The sequence below is a fragment of the Anser anser genome (genome assembly GCF_964211835.1).
Source record: "Anser anser genome assembly, chromosome: 1".
Lineage (NCBI taxonomy): Eukaryota > Metazoa > Chordata > Aves > Anseriformes > Anatidae > Anser > Anser anser.
The window spans coordinates 28,155,103-28,169,024 of record NC_139720.1 but is presented as its reverse complement, the minus strand read 5'-3'; the positions used below and the strand labels follow the sequence as shown (position 1 = coordinate 28,169,024).

The 13,922-nt window shown below is 36.7% G+C and overlaps 1 long non-coding RNA gene across 2 annotated transcripts in view; it reads left to right on the top strand.

The window, feature by feature from the left end:
• The first annotated feature begins 2,457 nt into the window (after positions 1-2,457).
• Positions 2,458-13,922, top strand: part of LOC310880208 — a 46,635-nt gene continuing 35,170 nt past the window's right edge. The window contains exons 1-4 of one of the 2 annotated variants that reach the window (XR_014571533.1): positions 2,458-2,620; positions 2,786-2,922; positions 6,327-6,406; positions 13,232-13,310. This is a non-coding gene — a long non-coding RNA (uncharacterized lncRNA). The other variant, XR_014571534.1, reaches the window with a different exon arrangement.

Sequence of the window (13,922 nt, the reverse complement as noted above, 5' to 3'; positions counted from 1 at the left end):
GAAGGTAGATTTAGATATAAGGAAAAAAATATTTATTATGAGGGTGGTGAGGCATTGGAACAGGTTGCCCTGAGAAGTTGTGGATGCTCCACCCCTGGAAGTGTTCAAGGTCAGGTTGGATGGGGCTTTGAGCAATGTGGTCTAGTGGGAGGTGTCCGTGTCCATGGCAGGGGGGTTAGAACTAGATGATCTTTAAGGTCCCTTCCAACCCAAACCATTCTACGATTCCACTTTGTAAGAGACATAAAAAATGCCAAATGATATTATTTTCCATTGCTGAAACCTATCTTGTACAATCTGGTCCCAAACCTTACAAGAAACTATGAAAATGTACCATATTAATGGATTACAATATAAATATATATTTAATATGTATTATATTTTCAAGTACTGTCACCATTATAGCATGGTGTCTTTTTTTTTTTTTTTTATAATCTACTTATTCACAGAATCATAGCATCAAAGAATGGTTAAGGTTGGAAGGGTCCTCTGGATTTCATCTTGTCAACTCCCCTACTCATGCAGGTTGTCCAAGACTCAGGCAGATAATGATAGGACAAGGGAAAACAGTTTTAAACCGAAAGAGGGGAGATTTAGATTAGACGTTAGGAGAAAATTCTTCCAACCCAAGCCATTCTATGATTCTATGTCCAGAAATTCAAAGTAATATATATCGAAATGTAGCTCTTAATGGTTCAGGCTTCAAAGAACAGTTTGGTAACCATAAAATGGCCAGAACAAGAAATTATTCCACCCTCTCCTGACAAAACATGGCAGAGGTTCGTCAGAGTTGTGTCTTTGACCTTTAAGTAGATTAGTAGCTCTGCTGCTATTGTTGCTTAATAATTTTGAAAATACTGTACATTTATGTAGAAAGTTTTGATCTAGAAAATATCGAAGTGCTTTTGTAATACATGACTTTGACAGAGCTTTTTAGTCCTTTCTACCAAGAAGGTAACATGGGCTGATCTGATACCAAGAGGGCCTGGACACAGGTCATTATCTCTTGGAGTTCTGGAGAATATAATCTGAAAATAGCTGTCACACTGTATTTGGAATTGATGTATAGAGTGCTTTTGTACTGTATGCTTACCTAGTGCTAAGACCTCTGTTGGAGAGGGCTTTTATTTCACTTCTTCCCAACACAGAGACACGAAAAACAGTTGAATCTTTGGACTCCATGAGTACCAGCAGTCTCTATGTGATGAAATTTCATGTACTAGCTGCAAATAAGGTAGAGAGAGGAATAGAAGAATTATCATATTCTTTCCAGCATTTTTGCAACGGAAAGCAGTAGCCAAAAGACGCACTACAAGTTCTTGATGAAATAGGTTCCCTCGTATTGAGGCTTTGAATCAGTGACTGGTTCCACATCTACTTAAAACAATATTTTTTATAGCAAGGTTGTAATCCTCTTTGAGGTCATTTGTTAATAAATAATTGGTAATAACTGGTAATAAATAGTCATTGTATACCTTGTAACATAAAATAAATGAGAAGCTGGAGAGCAGCCCTGCAGAAAGGGTAAAAGTGTTTTGGTCAATGGCAAGATAACTATGAGTCAACAGTGTGCCCTGGCAGCCAGGAGGGCCCACCATATCCTGGGGTGCATCAAGCACAACATTGCTAGTCTGCTGAGGAAGGGGATTGTCCCATTCTTTTCTGTGCTGGTGCAGCTTCACCTTGAGTACTGTGTGCAGTTCTGGGCACCACAGTATAAAGAACATAAAACCAGTAGAATGTCCAAAGGAGGGCTACAAAGGTGGTGAAGGGTCATGAGGGGAAGAAGTATGAGGAGCAGCTGAAGTCACTTGGTTTGTTCAGCCCAGAGCAGAGGAGAATGAGAGGAGGCCTCATGGCAGCCTGCAGCTCCCTCACGAGGGGAGCGGAGGGGCAGGTGCTGAGCTCTGCTTTCTGGGGTCAGCGACTGGACAGGGGAGGGTCAGGCTGGGTGTTAGGAAAAGGTTCTTCACTGAGAAAGTGATCAGGCACTGGAACAGGTTCCCCAGGGCAGTGGTCATGGCACTGAGCCTGCTGGAGTTCAAGAAGCATTTGGACTTTGCTGTCAGACATAGGGTCTGATTTTTGGGTGGTCCTGTGTGAAGCCAGGAGTTGGACTTCATAATCCTTGCAGGTCCCTTCCAACTCAGGATATTCTATGAATTTAAGATTCTATGAAACAGTAAAAATTCCATGTACAATTTTAAATTTATTAATTTCTAATAGAATGAGTCTTCACTCTTTATTATGTAAGGTGAAAGCTTGAAGAACTATTTGCCTTTTTTTTTTTTTAGTTGTATATTTAAAAATATTTGGATAAAACATTTCCTGATCATGTCATATTATATACTGCATTATATATATGTATATATAGATATATGTATATATGTACTATGATAGCACTGCATTTGAGCAGCATGTAAACAAATGAAAGATCAGCAATGTGCTTAGAATGCCCATCCTGAGACCAATATATAACTAACATAATTAGTCTTTTATTGTTCTTGTAGGAAAACAGATTCAATAGCAGTTGTTGGATAAGTGTAATACCTGGAATCAGTTTCCAACAGGATAAATTTAAGATTTGATGATGATATCTTGGAAAATTCTACAATTAAAGGTATACTTTAAAGCTGTCCCATAGTTGACAGTCCATCAATTAGTGAATACTGTAAGGACACTTTAATCAATGACAAATAAATTAAAAAAAATCCCCATGAATTTATTGGTCTTTCAAATCTTGGAAAAAAATGCTAATCTCAATCCTTGATTTCCCTTTTGGCAGCTTCTGCAAGTGAGCTGGAAAGTGTCTTTTAAAACGGAATAGCTGAACTGAAACAAATTCCTCTTGCTTTTGTCTCCAAGTGAACTGCACTGTGAAAGGACATGAAATGCGAACGCACTGCCTAAGTAAAAGATAAGGTACAGACTGGGGGGAACTATAAACATCTCCATTGTATGGGAAATACTCAGAATGGTAAAAGGTTGTTGGTCAAGAAACAAGTAAAACAAAGCTTTAGTTTTTTTTAAAGGTTCTCTGTAGATATCTAAATTTTTCATGCGAGTTGTCCTTGTAGCCCTGTTAAGAGCTGTTCTTAGAGCTGCAAGAAGAAATTGCTAGTTATTCAGGTATATGAAATTATATGCAACAAAAGCATGTAAGAGAAGAGGGCAAAACACCCTTACATTCACCAGTTATGTTATTAATTAATGTGTCCTCATCTTAAGATTGACGCTTTAATTTAGCTGGAGAAAAAATCATAACATTCATGCTGCTGATTTGTGTTCATTTATGGATCAGGCTTTCAAATAAATAAACTTTACATATAAAAATTTGTATGAAACATTGTATGCTTATAATTGTGCATGTCATTATTACATGGGGCCTGGATAGGGCTTGCTCCAAAGTCTCTGGAAATTAAAGGTAAATAATTCCTATTGATTTCAATGGGTGTTAAGGCAGACCTTCTGTGAAGATACAGACAATTGCAAATCATTTAAGTGTCTCATATTTCACTACATTTGCCTTCCTATATCTGGCCTTTTATGTGCCACAAATATATATATGTAAACCATTGTGTTGGTTTTACCCAGATGGGCAGCTGAGCTCCACCACAACCATTCTCTCTCTCCCTCCTCAAAGGAAAAGAGGGAGAAAATACAATGAAAAGGGCTCAAGGGTTGAGATAAGGACAGGGAGATCGCTCAATAATTATTATCATGGGCAAAACGGACTCAGCATAGGGAGTTAATAAAATTTATTACCTATTACCAATGAGTTAGGGCAGTGGGCCCGGGGCCTGCTCCTGCAAGGGCTCTCCATGGGTCACAGCCTCCTCCAGGCCACATCCACCTGCTCCACCAGGGGCTCCTCCACGGGCTGCAGCATGGAGATCTGCTCATGGGCCCCCATGGGGGACCCATGGGCTGGAGGGGGGCAGCCTGCTCCCCAAGGGACCTCTTTCCACAGGCCACAGGGGAACTTATGCTGCATGCCTGGAGCACCTCCTGCCCTCCTGCTGCACTGACCTGGGTGTCTGCAGGGCTGGTTCTCACTCCTCACTCTCCCAGCTTCTGTTGTGCAGCAGTTTTTTTTTTTTTTCTTTTTCTCTTTTTGTGCCTTTCACAGAGGTGCAAACAACATTGCTTATTGGCTCAGCTCTGGGCAGCAACAGGTTCCTTTGGGGCAGCTGAAACTGGCCCTTATCAAACATGGGGCAGCTTCTGGATTCTCACAGAGGCCACCCTTGCAGTCCCCTGCCACCTAAACCTTGCCACATAAACCCAATACAACCATACCGCTTTATGGTAGGACTAGGCTCTTGCAAATCTTGTAAAAAGGACTTTCTGTGTACTTTCATGATGTGGTAGGTTAAAAAAAAATAAAAAAAAAAATTGTTATAAAGTGTGCTCTTGTAAGCGCTGATACCTCCTTTGGGGTAAAGGGTAAAGTGATGATCTCTCCAGACCTTTCCAAACATTTTGTATTATTTTAGTGTAAGATGTAAGAGTATCTGATTAGTGGAACTGAAAGGGTTTAAAATGTACTTGCTGACTAATGCTTGTGAAGTGTGATTCACTTATCTCTTATTTACATATCTCGAAGGCAAAGTATCTATAAATTCTTTCACTGAAATAGCAGTTAAAGAAAAAAATGCAAAGTTCAACATTTTTGGTTCCCCCCCCCATCAAATTTGTATGTCTATACTGTAATGTGCCATAAAGTACAAGTATAGATGGAGATTTTTAGCATCACAGAGTAGACTCTGTTGTCACACTGGACTGAATCTATTGACTTCAAAGCAGTCATCCTATATTTAAGGTGTTGTATTTCAGAAGTGAATACGAAGGGTGACATCCCTTGAAACTCATATTTTGTTTTAATTAATGACAATTGCAATTGCAGACATATATCAAAAGGTACGTATCTAATTTTAATATTTACTTCAGTCAGCTGAACATGTAAATTGAACCGTAAACCCCATTCAGAAGACTGTTGTGTTGTGTCCTTTTACAAAGCGTAAACACAACTTTAAGTGCTGAAATTTTGTGGCAGTCATATGAAAATACAGAGTGTGGTGGTTTCACTCTGATGGCCAGCTGAAGTCCACCAAAATCACCCTCTCACTCGCCCTCCTCAAAGGAACAGGGGGAGTAGAAACTATGATGGGTAAGAAGAAGGTTTGTGGGTTAAGATGAGGATAATTTGGAAGGAAGGAAGGAAGGAAGGAAGGAAGGAAGGAAGGAAGGAAGGAAGGAAGGAAGGAAGGAAGGAAGGAAGGAAGGAGAAAGAAAAGAAAGAAAGAAAGAAAAGAAAGAAAGAAAGAAAAGAAAGAAAGAAAAAAAGAAAGAGAAAGAAAGAAAAAAGAAAGAAAGAAAGAAAGAAAAAGAAAGAAAGAAAGAAAGGAAAGAAAGAAAGAAAGAAAGAAAGAAAGAAAGAAAGAAAGAAAGAAAGAAAGAAAGAAAGAAAGAAAGAAAGAAAGAAAGAAAAAGAAAAACAAGCAGAGGATGCACATAAGCAAAAAGAGAGAAAAAACAGTTATTCCCTACTTTCCATCAATGAGCAATGTTTGGACACGTCCAGGGAAGTAGGGCCTCAACACATTTAGTAGTTTGGGGGGACAGATGTCTTCATAATGAAAGCCACCCCTTCTCCTTCCCCTCTACCACCCTTTATTGCTGAGTGTGACACCATACAGTATGGAATATCCCGTTGGTCGGTTTAGGTCAGCAGCCCTGGCAATGTCCCCTCCCCAGTTCTTGCCCACCCCCAGCCTTCTGGCTTGGCGGGATTTGGAGAGAGTCATGATCCTGTGCCAGCACTGCTCAACAATAGCCAAAACACTGGTGTGATATTTGGGCTGTTCTACTTACAAGTGCACAGCATCACTGCTGTGGGGAAAGTTAACTCCATCCCAGCCAGAACTAGTACACAGAGAAGTAAGGTATTTAAGAGATGTGTGGATGTGACAGTCAGGGACATGGTTTAGTGGTGGACTTAGTAGTATTGGATTGTTGGCAGGACTTGATCTTAAGGGTCTTTTCCAATCTAAATGATTCTATGATTCTCTGAAATGTATTTGCAAATTTCTGTTTTACCACTCGTCAGATAATAGTGTGAAAGTCTCCTAAAAAAGATCCAGCAATCACTAGGTGAAATAACATCAGGGTGTGGACAAAAAGAGCTTTAAATAGATAGAAATAACTTTCTAATCCATATAGTGTCCTACTATGAGCATGGACAAATTTCTACTGTGAAAGAACTGCATTAATGATTAGAAGAATAAGACATGCTTTCTTTCCTATATTTTCTCTCTTTCCACTAGAACAGTGTTTGAATGAAGGCAAGAGCTGGGCTTGTTCTCACCTAGTATTGGAGATCTACACCTAAATGAGTTACTGCAAGGTTAGTGTGAGTCAACGGAAAGAAACAGATGTTTTTTGGATATAATTTATCTGTCCTTTTTTAGAGGAATTTTGGCTTAGAGATGATTGCAGCTCTCATTGACCATGAAGTGGGCCTTGGGTGAGAGGAATATGAGAAGTTATATTTCATTATTTGTTTTTGTTTTAAATGGCCAGCTGGGATCATGACCTAAACCCATTTCTTTATTCATGGATGATATCTGATTTTTGTACTAAAAATAGTTTAAGAACCATGTGCCTGAAAACTCTAGTGCTGCCACTCTGGTGCTTTTGGCATAGTGATTAGCAGAAGGTGATTTTCCCTGTCTCTGTACTAAAGAAAGGGTAACTGGATTGCCCAGCTACATTATGTCTCCCGGGGGTTTTCATTAGTCAGATTATCTAGGAAAGATGATCATTATATATATATAATATTTTGATTATGCAACCCACTATCAAAGGATACTTGAAACATAGTTCTTGACAGGCAGCATGGCAGGATTTAATAATAATAATAATAATAATAATAATAATAATAATAATAATAATAATACATTTTCTTATATTTTGCTTCCTATTTGAAATTTTCCATGGGACAAAATTTCTAAATCTGACCTCTAAATGTATTTCCATGAATTTGTAAGAATATTCTACTTTGTATCCCAACCCCAAGGGGAAAAATGATATGTGTTTTAATCCAGTTCTAAATAACCACGATGGATGAAACTTCAAGCCTAATTCACAATTAAAAAAATGATAAATGCAGCCAACATAAGTGACTTTATTGTAAGTATTCATTGCTTTGTACAAGAAAAGCAACTCATACAAATAAGACTGCATATACTTACACAAAACTCTTGGTGGAAAAAAAAAAAAGGCATTGATTAAATAACTTTATTTTCAAATTGCCTGCTTACTAGGCAAACTTTTGACATTTAACTGGAAAAAAAGATTTTTTAATATCTTTTTTCCCCATAGAGATGAGAAATATTTCCCACCTGTTTGTAGATTTTTTATTTTCTAAATTAAAAGTACAGCCATTGTACAGTTTATAAATGTAAAAGTTTTCTTCGTTTCTAACTTACTGCGTATTTCACTTCTGGAAAAGTAGATTAATAGTTCGTGTTAATTTAGACCAATCAGAGTATTTTACAGTTAAAGTTGTAGGAAAATCACAGGCCTTAATTTCCCCTGCTGGTTTTCACAGAATTGTGACAAACTTGCAGTTTTTATTTCACTTCTAAAGTCTTGTCTCCCAGTTTTATGGTCTCAGAAGAGCATCAGGATGTGAATGCTACATAATCATACACTCACAGCTTTAGGTGAGGCTTCTGGTTTGTGTTGCCCTGTTACTGACTACTCTCAGCTACGTTTTTCCTGGCAAATTAGGTTTTACCATAAGTGCTTCCCAGGCTTTAGGAGTCTTTATAGGCCCTGGGCTACTCAAATCAATGGGTCTTTTTAGCAGAAACACTGAACTGTCTGTTCATCATTAAAGTGTCTACCATACATACCTTGGCACTGAACAAGCAAGTTCCACATAAAACCACAAATTTCCTTGGTCTCAGTGAGGAAGGAAAAAGGATAATCTGTAATATAAGGGTAAAGGACACACTGGAAACAAATAAAAGACACACTCCAAGACCAATGAAAAGATAACCATTGATTTCAATTTCTTTTGGATCTGACTGAGGCAAGGTAAGATAAATGCTATGTAGTGCATGTTATATTGTGATAATCATGGATATAATATATAAAACATAAAAGTAAACATGTATTTAATTTGTTATTGTGCTTTTTGCTTTGGGATGACTGTGCTATTGCCCTCTTCCTTTAAAACTAAGATGACTTATTACCATATTTTTTATGGTACATATATTTTAGACAGAACTGAAGCACATACCAAATCTAGTTACACATGAGAGTTAAAAAGCCCGTGCAAAAATATGACCATGAGAGTAAGGTTTGTGGTAGTTTCTATTGTCAAAGAAGTGTGGAAGCAAGCACAGTTGTTCAAAAAAGGCTTTGAATAAAAATGCTATAGATAATGCTTTAAATTTTTAAATAGTTTGTGGCTTTTTTTTTTTTTTTTTACTGTGATAGATCTATTCTTTTTGATGTTAGTGATAACATACATTCTATCGATCTGTCTCCCTGATGACTTGCTGAAGTTTGGTGGTATATCTATTAAAATGTTACTTAAAGTTCATCCGCCTTGTTTTTTCTACACTAAGTTATCCCTTCACAAATTATCCCTTGTTGAGAGGCAGGAAAGAAAGAAAGAAAGAAACCAAACCAAACCAAACCAAACAAACAAAAAAAACAACCACCACAACACTGTACACGTGAGGAATATTTTCCACTGCTCTTGAAAAAAAAACAGTTACGGAAAGTTCCATTTATTCTTCCAAAGCCAACGCTTACCTTTTTGAATACTTTTGATTTTTTTCCTCTCTCAACTTATACCATTTTTTTTTTACATTTTGCTTATTGCTTTTAAGGTATTTCTATGCCTGTTTGTGTTAGGTGTTTATCCCTCACAGTGTATACTTGAGTATGCATGAGATTGAGACAAATAACCAGAAAGCAGAGAGGAAAAATCAGAATCTTATATTTTTCTCTACATTTGCACACTATACTATCTAGTATCTTGAAGGGATACTTATGGGAAAAATTCATTATAACACTATAATGTTATTTTAAAAGTTAAAGTGTTTTGAACCGTTTTTTTTTTTTTTTAACTGAGATCAGTGATGATATATCCTGAATAAAATTTATAATCATCAAAGGAGAATTAATGTAATCTTTGTTGTATTTATACATTTAATTCTGCTGTTGTAGGCTACAAACCTCCAAAACTCTTACAGTAAAAGTGTTCTAAAATTCAAACACACCCAAATTATTTCATTTTGCATTGGTTGTTCTGAACACTATGACTTACTCTTACTATGCAACGCAAATTATTTTTGCATGCTATACTCAGATTTATACAAGGTGAGAATTTTTATCATATTGCAAAAGAAAAAAATCCTTTTATGGATTATACAGCACTGGAAAAATTGTATAAAAAAATGAACTTCCACTGTAACTTAGGCAATAAAAATTTGAGTTTTAAATGATATTTATATAGGTGTGAATAACTTCTGTAAATTTTTTTGTACAGCCATTCGGCAAAGAAAATATTAGAAAGCTTACAGAGAAGGTCTGTGTAGGGTAGATATTTCTTAGAAACTATGATTATTAAGGAAAAAAGCCCAAACATAAAATGAAAACCTTTACCATTATAAGCATTTTAATAACTAAATTCTAGAAATTCAAGTCTCAAATAATTCTATAACTCATCCTATTCAACCTAGTACAGCACAATGCAATTTTTACAGTGCCCTTTGTGCTAGTATCCTGGAGCACTTCAAAATGAATAAAGTTAAAATTAGCAGTGTAGCACTCAATTTCCTAAAGGAGTTACTTTAGAAAAACTAAGTAAAATCAATGCCTTAAATGTTTAGATTTAAAACCCTGCCAATTGAAGCTCTTTTTATTTCAAGTAGCAAAGTATTCCAAATCTCCTGAACAAAATGTCTGAAGGCTCTATAGGTTTAGGATATCAGAAAGTATTTAAGAATTATAAAACCATCATCTATCAATCTCTGAGTGCATACTGATAGGCATAGAAAGTAAATGTAATGGCTAGGTAGAGCTATACAGCAGTCTCTGCATAAAATAATAAGGTAGTAGTTTATTTGCATTTCTGTAATACATTTCAGCTGAAGATCTGAAAGCTGAAAAGATCCCTGTTAATTCCAGCAGAACAATATAAACCACTTACAAAATAGAAGTGAATTGCAGTAGCATGCTGAAATAAAGGAGTTTTGTATGAGCAGCAGGAGAGGTGTGACCCTCTGACAGACCACTGGGTCAAATGCACATCAGGTGGAATCACTTGCATACTGGGGCTATTCGTAAGTGATTTTATTGAACTATAGTTATATAGTTGATTACCGTAGATCCTGTGTTTACTAATGCAAGCAACATTTACAAGAATTTCATTGGAGGTCAGCAACTGCAGATGTGGCAGCAAACAGTACATAAGCAACTGCTGTGTTCTTTTCTCTCTTGTCTCTTGCAAAAGCATGTAAATACATACCAGAATGCCTAGATGGGGGTGGGGTGGAGGTGTAGGAAAAAAGAAAAGAAATAAATCCACAAAAATATGAGATTCTAATAAGTAAACAGAACTCTTGTTACTCTTGTTATTTCTGCTAACCATCTTGATAATATCATAGGCAACAAATCTGCTTGTTTTCTAACTCTGAATAAAATTGGAGAGTCATCTTCCAAATTACAGAAAAACAGTTCTAATTTGTTTTGTTACTCTTTGGGAGAAGTGAAGCAGAAACAGGAATGTAAGAGTCACATACACATGACAGGAGCTTGTGATCAGCTTCATGGTGCTCATGATGAGGAATCTGGTCATGGGTGAATCCTGGAAGCTGCGTCGTGAATATTCATAGTCTCCATCCACTACTGTCAGGAAGGAAAGCAAAGATCTGCAGAATGTATCCATTAGAAAAACTCAGTCAGCCGATGGTTTCTGTTTGTAACAATAGTCTGCCGCTTTTTATAGCCGCTTTTGAGTTTCTTTCCCCTTTTCTTACGTATTGCTACAATTCACTCTATAAAAAACTACCTCAGACTTTCATTCTCTGTATATCCATCTCAAATTTCATTTGTGCCCTGTAGGCTAAACATTCAGCTCTGGGGCACTCAGGTCTTGCTCACTATATTTTTAGACTCTAAGAGCCTATTACATGTTTTTTTTTGTTTGTTTGTGTATTTTTTTCTGTTCACTGTCCATACCACTGCCTGCACTTGCTCTCTTGTAGACCCTTGTCCATCTGGGATCACTGGGATAAAGCTGTCACAAGGGTCAGTAAAGACAACTCATGTTTCCAACTACCACATTCAAAGTTAGAGGCAATATGGACCCAGACCCTTTTCAGAGTAATAGGACAAAAGGCAACAGACCCAAGTGGGAGTACAGGAGATTCTATACATCTCTGTAATTTATATAAGCTTTTATTTTTTTAGGTTTTTTTTTTTGTCCTTTGAGGGAGGAAGGATACTACTGGTGGTACTGTTTCATTAAATTACACCTGACTCCCCTATCACTTTAAAAACTGTCTCTTATGGTCTAACAAAGAAGGCCCGTTGGCATAACAGGACAGATTTTGCACGGCATGAAACAATGTATAAGCATTGATTTTTCAAATTATTTGCATTCTGAATGTGATCTTAAATACATGTTCTGCTTTCACAGAGAGCCTTCCTCCATTTGCTGGGTGATGAAAGACCACTAAAATCTTGTCAGTCCAAAAAGGCTTCTGTGAACTCCCTTGCTTGCTTATCTTTGCCAGGGTGAGGGGAGGAGGGCATGGGAGAGGAAAGAAGTGAGACAAAGATGTTCCAGGTGTGGAGAAAGAAGTTGCCTTTGGAAGTTGGAAAGAACTAATGTATCAGAATATGTCAGGTGTCAGGCAGAATAACAAAATATATTGATGTTGGGAAATTTATAGTTCCAGAAATTAAAGAAAAGTGTTTAGTGTAAAGTCCAGAAAAGTGTTTAGTGTAAAGAGGATTTTCCTGCATTTCTGTAGTGGAAGAAGGTGTTGAGATTTGATTTCTTTTGTCATACTCAGACTGATTGGAGAAGAATCCAATGACATAACAAGCAGAAAAGCAGCTGCCTTCATGGAAAGTGAGGTAATTAGCTGGCACAAAAAAAAAAATAAAGGAAAAATATAGTACTCTTCCTCTCCCTACCTCCATTGTGCAGTTGGTCTCTTCAGAAGGGTTACTTGGAGAAGGAAGGAGAAAACATAGTCGAGGCTCTGTAATGAATATCTCATTCTTCATAGCTAGCCTTCCCTCTCCGAGGATTTTTTATTTTTTTTTAAGTTTCTATATTAGTTCAAAGAAACACAAAAGTTAGCTTGTAAGTTTCTGCTACATCTAGCAGAAGCAAACACATTAGCTTAACAAGAGAGTAAACATGGACACTTTAAAACATTCATAACAACTAGGGACTCCAAATCTTGTTTTTAGATTTTAGGCTTTTTCCTATTCTGTATATCCATAGTGTGACATCTTTACAATGCAAACGCTCTGTCACTTGTTCTATATGATTTAGTGTTTTAGACAATTTTCAGTGTCGGGTTGTGCAGATTTTGGCTCATGAGAAGAGGCTATTTAAACTTCTCCATATAGGCAATGATGCAGACTACTAATAGGAAGAAAAGGATTGAGAGGTGGAAAAAATTCTCAGTATTTTCAGGCAAATGGGCTTTCAAAACTGATGTATTTGCTGGTGAGAAGAATTTTCTGACATTATCATAAGGTCTTTTCTTCTAGATTCTTGGGATTTCCTTTCTGATTGTTACTCTTCTGCACAGCTGCCTCTTTTCCCAAACCATTCATAAAATAGCCATCATGTTTGCACAGTATTTTCGGCCATATGTGCTCCCATCCTTAGAAGGGGTGCCCATATTCCGTTCCCTTGTCCTGAATGTCCAGGTAATGCAGTTTGAAAATAAAACTCCTAGTTCAGGGGAACACTCAGTTATCATCCCTGTTGACTTTGACAGGATTTAAGACGTGCCTAAAATTAAGTACAGGTTTTATATTTTCTGAAGTGGACAAGTCAAGGAAAAAAAATAAAAATGAAGAAAACCACTTCAAATTTGGAATGCCATAAACAATTAAACAACTGTTTTTCAAGCAACAAGGAATGGATACTTAATTCTTTGTCAATCTTTTGTGTGTTTTCTAGGAATGATGATATTGAAAAATGGTGGTAGAAGACTATGAAGTACTCAATGGATGCTTTCTAAGTGATAATAATAGCTACAGTAAGTGTGAGATGGTATATTGCTCAGAGATGTTTACTGAATTCATTTGGCTATAGGCAGACACATATCAATGGTAACTGACTGAAAAGGAGTAGGGTTATATTTTTATTTTTTTTTTTCGCAACTGTTCTTCTAAAATAAATCTTTTTAAATTTGTGACACAGCCAGTCATGTGCATCATATTATGGAAGGTTACATCACATGATTTTATGTAGCCTGCTGGTAACGTCACTTTGCATTATACATTTAAAGAAATATCACTTCTTTTCACATAGACAGTAATCAACTGACAAGAATTCTCCTGCTACCCATGAGAAGAAGTGGAGTATCAGATCTAATACTTTCCACCCCCAACAAATAATTTCCTGTAAATGCTTGTGCATGACAGAATGCTAGCAGATAGTGGGTATTTCACAGCTGGTGACTCTCTTATTGTTTAACTGTGATGTCTGCATCTTATCACTCTGTGCAAATTATTTAGCAACTGCCATATTATTTATAGGTATGAATTGCACAAATTAATCTCATAAATAATTCAAAAATTTTTTTTCACTGTGAATTAACATTCTGCCACAGTTAAAAATCTATTTTTGTAGAAGCATATCAACTGCA